This window comes from Echinops telfairi, unplaced genomic scaffold (genome assembly GCF_000313985.2).
Source record: "Echinops telfairi isolate 266 unplaced genomic scaffold, ASM31398v2 ScPeMD7_18;HRSCAF=68, whole genome shotgun sequence".
Lineage (NCBI taxonomy): Eukaryota > Metazoa > Chordata > Mammalia > Afrosoricida > Tenrecidae > Echinops > Echinops telfairi.
In genome coordinates this window covers 33,609,191-33,623,962 of record NW_022103915.1, presented here as the reverse complement: position 1 = coordinate 33,623,962, position 14,772 = coordinate 33,609,191, and the positions used below count along the sequence as shown (strand labels likewise).

Below are 14,772 nucleotides of genomic sequence, written 5' to 3'. Positions count from 1 at the left end.
GCGGACTTGTGTGGGATGGGCGCGGGTCTGCATGGAAATCACGGTCTTGGCTTTCCGGGTGTCAAGCGCTCCACGCCCGAGGGGTCAGTGCAGCGAAAACGGCTTTTTAGGCCTGTCCAGTTTTCCGGTTTTGTGACCGCAGGTAGGTAGGGCGGCTCTGACTTAAACGCAGACCCTCATTAACTTTTCCTCTCCCCATGAGCTCGCCCATTTGTGGGTTGGAGGAAAAGAACGCCAGTCGCCTTGGTGTGAGACTTGCCCAGCAGAGGTCTGTGTTGGGGGTCTGCGGGGCCTGGCCGAGCGAATAGTAGGTATTCATTCTCTCAGGGATGGCCGCCAGCCGGGGTGGGGGGCGCAGAGGCCGTGCTTAGTGTCCCTGAAAGTGGCCCAGGGAGACAAGGAACGTGACCCAGAAAATGAAATTTTGCAGCGCATGAAAACTGTGGTATTGCTTTTTGCGATGTGTTAGAGTCAGAAAAGTTGTTTTCTTTTTCTTTTTGAGACAAGTGGCATGTGCAAGTTGCATAATTGAGCCTATTTTGGGTCTTCTTGTTGCCGTGGACTTGTTCCCTTAGCATTGACCAAGGCCTAGCAGCTGAATCTGCAGGTAGCTTCTAATCAATACCTTTTAGCAAGCTCCCAAAGTAAAACTGCACAAAGAGGCAGGGTTAGGTAAAACCTAGCCCTGGGGTCTTTTCTCTCCCGAGGGGGGTGGGAGGGGGGTGAGAGATGGGAGACACAGAATTGGGCATAGAAGTGTCAGAATGGAACTAGAAACTGAGTTGCAAGTTGCTGCGTGTGAGCCATTAAAAAGTGTTCAACTGAAAATAGAATTGGCCAGGTATGCTAATAGTAAAGCGTTTATAAAACAGTGTTCACAGGCAGCCAGGTAATCAATGTGAAATAGGGGCTGAGGGACAACATTCTGGTCGTTGTATATCCTTTATCCTCTCTTGTTCATATTTTTTAAGCCGTGGGACTGAGGGAAATTTGCAGTCCGAGAGAGTGGGAGCAAGCTTATTCTCTGGGCAACAAAGCCTATGATGATACATCCCTTCGCTTGAGTTCTCTGTCACAATGGTCAAGCCAAATGGTGGGCAAGTATTGCGATCTCATGCGGTATAAACACTGGCACACGTCATGTATGTCTGTGTGTGGTGATATGTATTCTATTTTCAATATCTTGTCCTTTCCTGAAAGTATCTGAAACTTCTAGAAACGTCTGCTCGTGCAAGGTGTTTTGATAAAGTCAGTAACCACTGGTGTTCCTTTGCCATATCCATCCTATCCGCTATTTATTTTACTGCCCTGTCTCCTTTAAGACACTTCAATTGACGTTTGCCAAATTGATATTGCTGGGAAGAGCGTCAGTAAAACAATGTTGGCTTTCCTTTGAAGCAACAAATTGCCCTATCCAGTGAGAAATTACAGCAATGGTTTTGCAACAGAAATAGCTCTTTGGATTGGACAGCTCTTTTTTATTTTGTCAAGTAGATAAAGCTGTATTGCTGAAAAATCATAAACACTTTTATTCAACAAAAAAAGCTGTGAAGCTACTATTGCTCGGTGTATCCTCCATCTGGGTCTAGACGCTTCCACACGCCGTGTTCCCTTCCCTCTAATCCTTCTTTGAGAATTCTGTACTCGGACCATGTTGGAGTGTCAGTGTTGGTACCCTCAAGGAGTTTTCCCTTAAAGTTTTCTGAGTTTTAGGAACAAAAAGGTGACTGATGGGGCACGTGGACGGCTATAGGGTGGTTGGGGAAAGTTTCTTTCAAGGAAAATCATGTAGGACTTACCTGACTACCTTCAACGAAGGAGCAGGTGCGTTGTTGTGATGGAGAAAACAATGTCTTGGTGGAACTTTCCTGGCCTCTTTCTCACCATTTTCCTTAACACTTCTTCAGAACAACCCCCAGGATTGTCCTGGGGCCTTCAAGGAAACCTCTCAAGGTCATACCTTTGGAGCCCCCCGCCCCCCCCCCAAAAAAAACAACAGTCACAATAGCCTTCTGAAATGGTCTCTCCACCCTGAGTTTAGCCCATTCAGCAGAGCTTCTCAGAATCTCCTGTTTTGCTGGACCTTTTCGGTTTTGTTTTGTCTTGTTGTATCACCGAGAGAACTTGCCTGCAGCATGCACTGATTGAAGAGACATGCTGGAACTTGTTTTGTTTGGAGTCTACCTGCTTAAGCATGTATGAACTGGAACCCGAATGGCAATACTTTTTGACCTACCCTCAGATAGACTATTGGCGGAATAATATGTGCAGCATGGACTTTCTTGTGACTAAACATTTCTGAAAATAATTTTTAAAAAGAACATTTAGGCCCAGGCCATTTTTCTGTCATTTTGAATGCTTTATGGTTCACAGGGGCAACATTCCAAGTCAAAGTCAGATCATTCTGTAGCCTGTGAGATCTTCTCCCGTGAATTTTATCCCCTTACCTCCTAAGATTTTGCCAGGAACTGCTAAGCACTCTGTTTCGTGCCAGGGGTTAACAAGGAGAAATGAGCCAGGAGCAATGTGTCACATACACATATTTCATTGCCAGTGGGGGAAAAAGGGATGCTCTTAAAGGTCTCAATACGGGGATTATTTTTTTCCTTTAGCTGAACAGTTAAGCTTGTCTGAATTCATAATGCTTTGAACCTAGGAAATCACTGAACCCTTCCTTTTCACGGCCAGCTGGAATGAATAGATTTTACTGGATTTCATCTTCATGGTAACATACGGGATGATATAAATGATTATTATATACACACTGTCCTGCTGTATGGGAAGAAATAGAATTACAAAATAAATGTTTCTATTGAATGATGTGGACATAGCATTTCAAAGGAAAGCTTTACTTTTTTTGTTGTTAAACAAAGGTATATATAGCCCTTGGGGAGGAAAAATTGAGAAAAAGAAAGATGCTTTGTAATTCTTCTGCCCAAGGCAAACCACTGTTAATATTCTTGCATACTAACTAATCTTCTAGACTGCATTCTGATAGCACATTTGTTGTATTTCTGGCTTACTGTACACCTCCCCGCCCCCCTGCCCCCCAACTGTAGGTAGAACTTAGATCTATGTTAAAGGTTCGGGAAGTACCTCGAATTTCCTGGAGGGTTTGATAGAGCTGCAGAGAGGCTAGGTTCTCCAATTTTCTGTGTACTTTTCAAGTCAAGGTGCCTGCCTTATGCATCAGTGAAACTTGGGACCCCGATCAGATTCAGGGATTTAGTGGTTATGCATTCGGCCGTTAACTACAAGGCTTTTTATTCTGTAAAAAGCTACAGGCTCAGAAACTCACAGGAGCAATTCTATCCTGCCCTTACAGGGCTGCTATGAGTTGGAATCGCAGGGAGAGTGGGGTTTTTATTAGAAAATAAGTAGAAAGAGCTTGGTCATGTGGGGCAGGAGAGTTGAGTTCTGGTTTCAGTCCGCCTACGATCGCATGTATGTGACCTTGGTTGGTGCGATGGTTGTTGAGCGACATGAAACATCTCTAGACCTCTGTCTCCCTTAAGGATGAAAATGCAGTTTCAGATCCATTTCTATTTGTTAGCATCATGTTTAGATAAAACCACTGTTTTAGCCTTAGATGAGGATTTGCTCAGACACAGATTGCTGGATTGTACCCTCCAGAGTTTTGAATCCACTTCATCTGAGACAAGGCTGGGGAGTTTGCGTTTTTAACAAGTCCCCAGGTGAGGTTGGCCATGCTGGTCTAGAGATGACACTGGGAACCACTGAACTTGACTGTAAGCTCCATGGGGCAAGGGGGTGGGGTGTGGGGGGTGGGGAGGCAGAAACCCTGTCTCCCTTTTCTCCACACCCAGCTCCTCAGGGCCCAGTCTTGCATCTGTAAGTAAGTGCTCAGTGAGCATTGGCCGAATTGGTATTAATTTTCTCTATGGTGGGGGTGGGGATGGGTGGGGAGAATTTTCTGAAGCAGTGAAGCTACAAGAGATTGCTCCTCAGAATTTGGAACCATTAAGTCTGTAATCAAAGTAATAGCCAGGAAGCCCTGGTTCTTCAAACTACAAGGAAAGCAAAAATACTTGCAAGCAGGCGGTTAAAATGAACATTAAACCTAATGAGTTATATGACAGAACAACTTAGAGTACCTGCTTGAGATGTCATAAACCAGGACACTTATCAAATGCTTCATCGCTGTCAGCCTGAGACCGGGCAGAGGCGATTCTTGTTTGGCCACATCCAGGTGGCCGAGGAAGAGGACCAAATGCACTATGAATTTACCAGTTACTGAAGCAGCAGGGAGACAGTGGGCCAACCCCGCCCCCTCTGGATCCTCTCCCCACCCCTCCAAAGGAAAGCTGACCCCTGCTTGTCCGAGCCCTCACCCATTCTGTGAGGTGGGGGTATCTTCAGGCACCTTCAACTCAATTCTGACTCCTGGTCACTTTCTGAGACCGAACTGGAGCACTGCCCACTCCTTCCGGTCAAGGCCACGGTTGAGCCCATTGTTGCAGCTCCTGCATCCATCTGTCTCCCGGGGGCACTCCCTCTTCTTCACTGGCCCTCTGCGTTGTGGTTAGGTGCCTTCAAGTCAGTTCTGAGCCATAGAGACCCGATGCACAACAGAACGACACCGTGCGTGGTCCTGTGCCAGCCTCACAATTGTGCCTCTGCTTGAGCCCATGGTCGGGGGCCACCGTATTGACGTTAGCATGCATGAGGTCTGTCATAGACTGCATTGTGTCCCCCTAAAACGTGAATTAGCTAGGCCCCTCTAAACTCACCGCCATCCAGTCCATGCTGACCCCCAGTGGGTTTCTGAGGCCGTTGCTGTTTCAGGGAGTAGGAAGCCCAGTCTTCCTCCCCCGGGGAAGGCTGCTGGTGCCCTGGCGACCATGTGATCACAGCCCTATGCATAATCACGATACCACCAGGGCTCCCAAGCTAGGCCACTAGCGTATACACTCTGTATGATATAATGACCCTCCAATTTGTGAACTAATGCAATAACCAGATGTGTTAGAAACCCTAACCTCTGTGATGCTAGTTGTGAGGGTGGTATCTATCGGACAAGGCATGTTTCCTTCAGTTGCGCATAGGGTCACTATGGGCTGGAACCCCCCGGGGGGCACCTCACAACAACAATAACAACTAACGTGATGCGAATGAGATAGAACAGAGGCAGTTGTGTTCCCGAGGCTGGAGACTGTTAACAGGATTAGGGTGTCTTTGCACGGACAAGAGATGACGCACACCGATGATGCAGACCAGAGAGGTCTCCTGCTGCTGTGAAAGAAAAGCATGTCCTTTAGACCAGGGATTCTGGCCAGAGAAGCGCCTACACCCGGGAATACAGGTACCCAGGACCTTTCCCAGAGCTGACGAAGAATAAGTTTTCTTCTGGGACCGGTGCCCTCGATCCGAACTTTCAGCCTCTTGACTGTGAGAGAACCATGTGTTTGTTAAAGCCATCAACTTGCGGCCTTTCTGTCATTGCTGCACTAGGTCACTACGACCATGTTTTTTCTCTAAGGACTGGTCCCTCCTATAATGTGTCCAAAGCCTGGGAGACAAAGTCTCACTATCCTCTCCTCTCAGGAGCATTCTGGCTGCACTTTTTTCCCCGAAAACAGACTTGTTTTTTCTTTGGACGGTACATTCAGTATCCTTCACCATCACCATACTTCAAGTCTATCAATTATTCTTTGGTCTTCCTCATCCAGGTTCAGCGTTCACAGGCATATGAAGGGATTGTGCACACCGTGGCTTAGGCCAGGCACTCCTTGATCCTTAACGGGACATCTTTGCTTGGGAACACTTAAAAAGTCTTTGGTAGCTTATTTGCCCCATGTGAACACATTGTTCAATTCCTTGACTACTGCTTCCGTGGGCATTGATTGTGAGTCCAAGTCAAAGGACGTCTTTGAAAACAGCCGGGCTTTCTGTTGATCATGGTAGTGCTCATTGGTCCACTTGTGAGGATTGTTTCCCACATTGCACTGCAGTTTATACTGAGAGCGGCACCCTTTGATCATCACTATTGCGTCAATTGCTCTATATTTTCAGCACTCAAGGTTGTGACATCTGCATACTCAGACTTTTTTAACATTTTATTTTTTTAATTGATCAGTTTATTGGGGGGGCTCTTACAAATCTTACAACAATGCATCATTCACTTGTATTAAGCACACTTGTACATATGTTGTCATCAGATTTCCAAAACATTTTCTTTCTACTTGAGTTCTTGGTATCAGCTCCTCCTTTTCCCCCTTCTTCTCCCACCCACCCATGTTGTGAACCCTTGATCAATGATATGTTATGATTGTTACTTTGTGTTTTACACTGTCCATTGTCTCCGTTCACAGACATTTCTGTTATTCATCCCCTTGGGGGGTAGGCTTTATAGCCAACCTTGTGATGGGTTCCCCTTTTCTCTCCTGCCCCCACCATTCCCCTACCCTCATGATATTGCTACTCCCACTTCTGTTCCTAAGGGTTTTATCTGTCCTGTGTTCCATATGTCCAGAGCTCTTATCTGTACCAATGTGTGTACTTTGGTCTAGTCAGAATTGTAAGGTAGAACTGGGTCATGGTAGTGGGGGGGGGGGAGCATTCAGGAACTAGAGGAGTGATGTGTGTTTTGTTGGTGTTATACTGCACCCAGGTTGAATAGTCCCTTCTGTGGGGGGATGTCCAATTGTCTACAGATGTGCTTTGGGTCTCCACTCCAACCCCACTCTTTCACATCGATATAGTTGTTAGTTTTGGATCTTTTGATGGTACCCGATCCCTGATCCTGTTGACACCTCGTGATCACACAGGCTGGTGTGCTTCTTCTGTGCGGGCTTATTTGCTCCTCTGCTAGATGGCCGCTTGTTTAACTTTAAGCCGTAAAGACCCCAGATGCTCTATCTTTTGATAACTGGGCACCATCAGCTTTCTTCACCACATTTGCTTATGCACCCACTTTGTCTTCAAAACTCATGTCAGCAAGGTGCGATCTCAGATGGTTAGTGAATCGTCCTTCCATCTTGATTTGGTCTAGCTCCCTGCAGATGGAGCAAGTATGATGAAGGAGCGCAACCCTGACACACACCTTTCTGACCTTTGTAACCATGCGATGTCCCTTTTTTCTTCTTAAATGACTTCCTCTTAGCCTATCTACAGGCTCCACACGAGAATGATTAAGTGTTCCCAAATTCCCATTCTTCACACTCTTATCCATACTTTGCTGTGATCCACGCAGTAAAATGCCTTTTCGTGGTCACTAAGACACAAACAAACATATCTCAGGTGCTTTCTGCTTTCATCAAGGTTCATCCGATGCCAACAATGATATCACACAGCTCACATCCTCTTCTGAACCCAGCTTCAGTTTCGGAGAGCGCCTTGTGGATGTAAGTAGGCTACACTTTACAACGGAGGGCCCAAACCTTAAGAGTAAAATGAAATTAATCCAAAGAACTGGGAGGTCGACGAACCAACTGGGGATTCAGATCCAGCAAAAAGTTATTGTACTTTTCCACAGCAGCGACTGGTATTGAAAGCCGGCCACACCCTTGAGGAAACCACGTCAAGGGGGATTGATTACCAGCTCTTAATGACCAAACCACTTAGCTTCTTGGTTCAGCCAACTTAATACAAAATCTTAACTATCACACGGTCCTCAAGCCCCTACCCCTCACCCCGAGATCTGAGGACATGCCTAGCATTGAAAGACCCTCATCTTTTTCAGACTCCTATAACCACAACTAGAAAATTGGTGCGTGAGCGTGCTGGATCCCTGGTGGTATACTGGTTATGCACTGGGCTGCGATCTGCATGGTCAGCAGTTTGAAACCACTGGCAGCTCCAAGGGAGAAAGACTGGGCTTTCCACTCCTATAACTAGTTACAGCCTCAGAAACTCCCAGGGGGTCACTAGGAGCCAACATTGACTCAATGGCAGTGAGTGAGTTTTGAGTTTGGGAGAAAGCAAATGGCCCTGACATCTAAGTGGGAGAAGGGGACAGGAGGATGACCTCTTTTGTGAAAGCTGAAGCTGCCAGTGCTTCTCAGCGCCTCATGGCCATTAATCACCAGCAGGACGAGAAATGGAAAAGTCGGAAACTGCTACTGCATTGCTATCTTGTGCCAGACTGTGGACCACACCCGGAGCCAGGCTGTGTTTCTTTTTCCCTTTGCGTCCTTGGCGTCTCTCACACGACTTGGTGCGTGTTCAGCATTTGGTAAATGTTTGCCGAGTTATTTGAATCGCAGTAATGACAGTTCTGGGTAGGGGCAAATGGGAGGAAAGATGGACTGGCATGGGGACAGAGGCTTGGACAAGGAAAGATGTGTGGGCTGGTGTGTGTGTGTGTATGGATACCTGGATTGTTAGGGGCGTGAATGCACAGATGGGTATGGATGTGGAGGGGTGCACTGGTACAGAGCAGATGTGTGGCCGAGGACAGTGGGAATGGATAGACCACTCCTGGTGTTGATACATGGGTTTGTACAGTGGATACATCTTTCTGCCATGGAGCAACTGGTGAGTTTGAACTGTTGACCTTCCAGTTAGTAGTTGCCTGCTTCACTAGTTGCATGCACTTCTACTGTGACACTCAGGGTATCACTGCCAGTTGAAATCCACTCAACAGCACCTGGTTTTTTATCATCAGTCATGGACTGCCAGAGTGCAGATGTAAGAGAGTGGTATGGGGTGGATGCATGGATCGCTGTGGTGGATGTATGAACTGACACAGGAATGGATACAAGATATCAATGAATCTAACCTTCCTTCTCATTGCTTGATTTGTTTTAATTGGTCAGCTTCAGCATCTCAACTTTATAATTGCATGTCAATGGTAGTCTCCTCCATTGGGCTGTACTTTTTCAAAAGTATAATAGTAATGCCAACACTGGCACAGGGCTGCCCTAGAGCAAGTGCTTGATACAATACACTACCTAAACACACAGCCTGCAAAGATAGGAATCTGTAGGATGGAGTGAGCTGGTCTTAGAAAATAACACCTAGCAAATTTCTAAGGCCCTTTGTAGAGCAAAACCTCCTCCACCCCCAGGGGTTAGGTGGTGTTACTCCTGTTTTACTGATGAAGAACCAAAGTTGGCAAAGTGGCTCAGCCACTTGCCCGAAGTCAATAGATAGTGAGCGGAGAAAGCAAGCTTTACACCCAGATCTTATCTGACCTCACAGCCTAGAGTTTCTCTGTTAAATCATAAGGTGCTATGGGGAATAAACAGAGAGCCCTACCCTGGAGATGATTTTAGTTGCCTTGGAGAGAGAATGGAAGTAAACAGAAAATTAACAATAAAGGATGTTACATGATAGCTTAGAAGAAGAGTGCACAACATTCTGTAAGGCTGATTAGGTAACAAATAGATGACAGTATAGTTCAGTTCAGGTAAAGGAAAGCCTATTGTTTATTAGATCTGGATGAGACTGACCTCAGAACTCAACAAAACAAAACAAAACAAAACTCACTGCCATTGACTCCACACTGGCTCATAGGAAACCCCTGTGGGTTTCTGAGCCGTTACCTGTTTATGGGAGTAGAAAACCCTGTCTTTCTCCCTTGGAGCTGCTGGTGGCTTTGAACTGACCATGTGGATTGCAGTCCAATGCGTAGCCACTACACCACTTTACTCCCAAAAAGAAATACTTAGACACTAATTTTTTCTCTAGAAACATGAGGCCCTCTGATTCATTTTTGATAGCAATGTGGATACCCACTAACGCTTTCCTTTTCTAAAAGCCAAGTGGCCCCCCACATATGACGATGAAGATTGGGGTCTGGCGCTCAACCTTAGAGCTGGGAAGCACTAAGGGTGGGTGAGGACTTTGGTAAAGTCTCGAAGAGGCTGTGCACTGTCAAAAAAGATCAGTTGTCAAATTTTCAATCTGCTTTCTAATCATCGGTACCTAATTTCAATGAGGAAAATGGTACATAGATCAACATTACCGATCCTTACTAAACATTGGTTTGAGCTGCCTGTGTCTTCTCTGGTATGACCTTTCCAGAAGAAAGACAAGAACTTAAAGAAAAAACAAAACTGCCCAGAGTATTTTTCCTTTAAAGTGCTACGTAAGTGCTCCTGCGTTTGGACTCTAAACCAAGCCGGAAGGTGCCCTCCTCTCATTCTGCTGACCGTACTTCCTAATATAAGGACTGATTCAGCAGCTGGTCAAAATAGAAAGTATGCTTTCCACAAAGCATGAATGAATCGATTATGTTTTAGATGTTTTTTTCTTGGGTAGGGGGTTGAAGGAAGGTGTCTTGCTTTATAAAGTAGCAGGTAGTTTAGGGCATTGACTATTGATTTCTGTCCATAGCTAGGGGTGTGTGATATTAAATAAAGTAGCTTATTTCTATTGATTTACATTCTCCCCCGGTGCAGAATAGGACTGAGAAATTGTGATTGCTTAGAGGACCTTCCTTACCAACAGAGAGCATACTCCTGGAAACAGTCTCAGGCTAGTTAAAGGGTGGTCGGTGGAAAGAGGAGTCTGAGTGGGTCGAAGGTCTCTGTTGCTCTTCCCTGATCCGTGCCTGCATTTTTATGGCAGGCAATAAATCCCACTCCTCAAGGCTCTTTTATAGGATAAGATGATGATCAATCAGATGATCGATTCTGTGTTAAAGAAACGTTACATTTGGAGGGGACAGGAGAAATAGAATATGGTTAGATGAAGGGGAAGAAGACAGGGATTACTTCTCACTAAGATTTTATTGAAGAGATTGAGTGGATGAGTTGAACTTTAGAAGACCAATGGATTTACAGTTTGCAGAGATGAGGCCAGAGATGATAAGGGTGCATTATAGGCATTTAAGTAAGGTCAGTAAAGACACACATGTGATTAAGTACGCAAAGAGTTTGGGATGCTAAATGCAAGATTAACAGTTCAAAACCTGCCAACTGTTGTTTGGGTTTTTTTTTCCAGAAGAAAGATGAGGCTCTCAACTCCTGTAAAGAGTTATCATCTCAGAAATGCACAGGGGCAGTGTTACCCTGTCCAATAGGGTTGCTATGAGTCATAATCTACTCAATGGCAGTGAGTGAGATGGAGATTTATGTTCTTAAAAATCTTTCTGGCAAGAGAAATCTAGGCTGATGAACTTAAAGCTTACACAAGAGAGGTCATCTAGGTGTTATGTGAAACTTTACTAAATCTTTATTTTGCTTATTGCAGCTAGAATAAGAAGACAGAGTAGATTGAGTAACATTTTACTCACGTAATAGAAATCCCTGGGTGCAAACAGTGAAGCACTTGACTACGAATGAAAACGGTCTCAGTTCACAAGCACCCAGAGACTCCTGTAAAGACAAGAGCCTGCTGACCTGCTTCTGAAAGGCCAGCCTTCAAAGGCTCTGGAGGAGCCCTTTTCTGTGCACCTGCCACCACCCTGGGCGGGAATTGGCTTGATGACGACGGTGTGACTTACGGCTTCACGTTGGTGATAGGAGGGTTTGCCACACTGAGTTTTTAGGAACTTCTTCCTGTTTCCCCGGATACTGCTCCACAGTGGGATATGCACTGAACTGCTAACCACGACCTCCGTGGCTCTAACCCACGAAGCACGCATGCTCTGGGAAAGATGTGGCACTCGGCACCTGTAATGAGGTTAAAGTCTCAGAAATCCAAGGAGGGCAGTTCTGCTCTTTCCAATCGGGCTCCTGAGTCAGAATCGACCCCGTGGCAGTGAGTTTGATGGTGGGTGAGGTGTCAGGCTCTCGGCCATCTATGTTGAATGCCTTTCAGCACTCAGACTGCGAGGCATTGGCCGCGGATTCCTGGGTCTCCCTGTGGCCAGGGGCAAAGGGTGAAGTGAATAAAGCTTAGGATAAACTTCATTTGGCATCTCACATCGATGAATAGGATATTTATCTTCATGCCAAAGTAGATGCTATCAACTCCAGATCGTCAATTCTTTTTCTTTTTATTGCAAAACCCACTTTTTAGGTCTGCCATCTGCCTTGTAACACCCCCCCACCCCCCCACCCCCCGCCCACACTGCTTTAAAGAATCACCTTTAATCCTAATAATTCTAACAGAAGTGATGAGATGGTCATCAAAAATGCATTGGAAACAGACTGATTTCAGTTTAGCTTTGTTTATTAGGAACCGTGGCGAGGGAAGTTTCTGTGGATAAAACTGACCATGTTGTTGGCTATCTAAAGGTAAACTCTGGGAAGACTAGAAATGAAAAGTACGACCAATTCCATGGAAGAATTTGAATGCCAAATATGAGAGTAAGTCAAGTGATATTGTTACAGGATCACAGAAACTTTCATTCAATAAAAAATATCAAAATGTAAAGCTATTATTCATTGAGGTGTACACCATCGAGGTGTACTTCTATGGCAGCGGTTCTCAACCTGGGGGTCGCGACCTCTTTGGGGGTCAAATGACCCTTTCACCCAGTTCATAACAGTAGCAAAATTACAGTTGCGAAGTAGCAACAAAAATATTGTTATGATTGGGAGGTCACCACCACCTGAGGAACTGTAGTAAAGGGTCATGGCATTAGGAAGCTTGAGCACACTGTTCTATAGAATTATTATCAATTTGAATGCACAAGTTGGAAACAAAGAGGCAGGAACAATAGTTGAAAGATTTGGACCTATGATGGTCCAACCAAGTTGGAGGTTACATGATAGAATTTTGAAAGATTGATGATTTCTATATTACAAATACCCCACCCCCCCCACCCCACTTCCACAAACTGCTACTATAAACATGGATCTCACCAGATTGAATACACAGCAATCAAATTGACTACAAGTATGGGGAGAGAGAATGGAGAAGCTCAATGTCATTAGCCAAAAGGAGGGCAGGGGTTGACTGTGGAATAGACCATCAATTGCTCATCTGTAAAAGTGAGCTCAGCTTGAAAGTGAAAGAAAATGAAAACTCCATGAGACACAGAATATGATTTTGAATATATATATATCTCACCTGAATTTTAAGAATATCTGAAGAACAGATCAAAGGACAAGAGAGAAAGAAGAGGTAGAGGTGAATGTCTGCAACTTGCTCTTGAACATAGAGTCACTAAAGCAAATGGAGGAAACGAAGTAAAAGCTGACTAGAACATTTCAAAGGGCAGTTGGAGAAGATGAAGTAAAATATTAGAATGAAATGTGTTAAGACATTCGGTTATAAAGCCAAAAAGGAAACGCACACGTGGCGTATCTCAAGCTAGAAGAACTGCAGAAAACCTTCAAACGTTGAGTTGTAATCATGAGGGATTCTCTGGCTAAACTACTGAATGATGCAGAAAGTATCAAAATACAAAGGGCTGAATGTACAGAGTCACTATACCCCAAAGAATTGGTTAACACTCAACCTTTCCAACAGGTAAACCAAGAACTAACGTGACTGAAGGAAGAAGGCTGAGCTGCAATAAGACATTAGGGAAAAACAGAACTCCAGGAATTGACAAAATACCCACTGAAATGTTTCAACAAGCTGATGAAGCACTGGAAGCTCTCACTCACCTATGCCAGAAAATTTGGAAGACAGCATCCTGACCAACCCACTTGAAGAGATCCATATTTGTGTACATCCCAAAGAAAGATGACCCAATAGAATGTGGAAATTATTGAACAATTATCATTAATATTATAGCATACATTTTCTGAAGAGAATTCAACATTAGTTGCAGCTGAACTTCAATAAGGAGTTGCTAGAATTTCAAGCTCGATTCAGAAAAGGACATGGCACAAGGGATGTTATTGTGGACGTCAGATGGATCACGGCAGAAATACCAGAAGGATGTTTACTTGTGTAGATTATAACAAACTAGAGATCACAAGGAGAAGAAAGGGAATTCCAGAACCCGTAATTGTGTTCATGTGGAACCTGAACAAAATGAGGGAACACGGAAGAGTTTAAAATCAGGAAAAGGTGTTGTATACTTTCACCATGTGTATTCAATCTGTATTCTGAGCAATTATTTCAAGATGCTAGGATATACAGATAAGAATGCCACATGAGGATTGGAGGAAGACTTATTAACAGCCTGCGATATGCAGATGACACAACCATGCTCACTTGAAATCCAGGAGGACTTGAAGCACCTAATGAAGATTCGGGACTCTAGCCTTCAGTATGAATTAAAAGTGTAAAGAAAATCCAAATTCTCACAATGGAACCAATCAATAATATCATGATAAAAATAAAAAAAGATTCAACTTATCAAGGAGTTCGTCCTGCTTGGGTCCACAATCAATGCTCATGGAAGCAACAGCCAGGAAATCAAATGCTGTATTGCTCTGGGTAAATCTGCCACACAAGGGCCTCTTTAGGTTGAAGGGTAAGGATGTCGTCTTGAAAACTAAGGTGCAACGAACCCAAGCCGTGAAGTTTTCAATCTTCTCGTCTGCGTGTGGAAGTTGGATAACGAACAAGGAAAACTAACGAAGCATTGCTGCACTTGAACTGTGGCGTCGGTGAAGAATAGTGACAGCACATGAACTGTCAAAAGAAGAAACAAATCTGTCTTGGAAGAAGCGCACCAGAAGGCTCCTTAAAGCTAAGATGGCTAGACCAGAGGATGGTCACTGGTACAGATGGGAACCGGAAACACAGGGAATCCAGGGTGGATGATCCCTTCAGGACCAATGGTGACAGGGAGGGTGGAAGGAGGGTGGGGTGGAAAGGGGGAACTGATTACAAGGATCTACATGGGACCTTCTCCCTGGGGGAACAGACAACAGAAAAGTGGGTGAAGGGAGACGTCGGACAGGGCAAGATATGACAAAATAATAATTTATAAATTATCAAGGGTTCATGAGGGAGGAG

General features: G+C 44.8%; 1 protein-coding gene across 1 annotated transcript in view; it reads left to right on the top strand.

Annotated features, from left to right (window-relative positions):
- Positions 1 to 79: 79 nt before the first annotated feature.
- Positions 80 to 14,772, top strand: part of RGS6 (regulator of G protein signaling 6) — a 611,147-nt gene continuing 596,454 nt past the window's right edge. The window contains exon 1 of the mRNA XM_004698691.2: positions 80 to 142. The gene's annotated coding sequence lies outside the window, so the exon portion shown is untranslated. The remainder of the gene's footprint in view (positions 143 to 14,772) is intronic.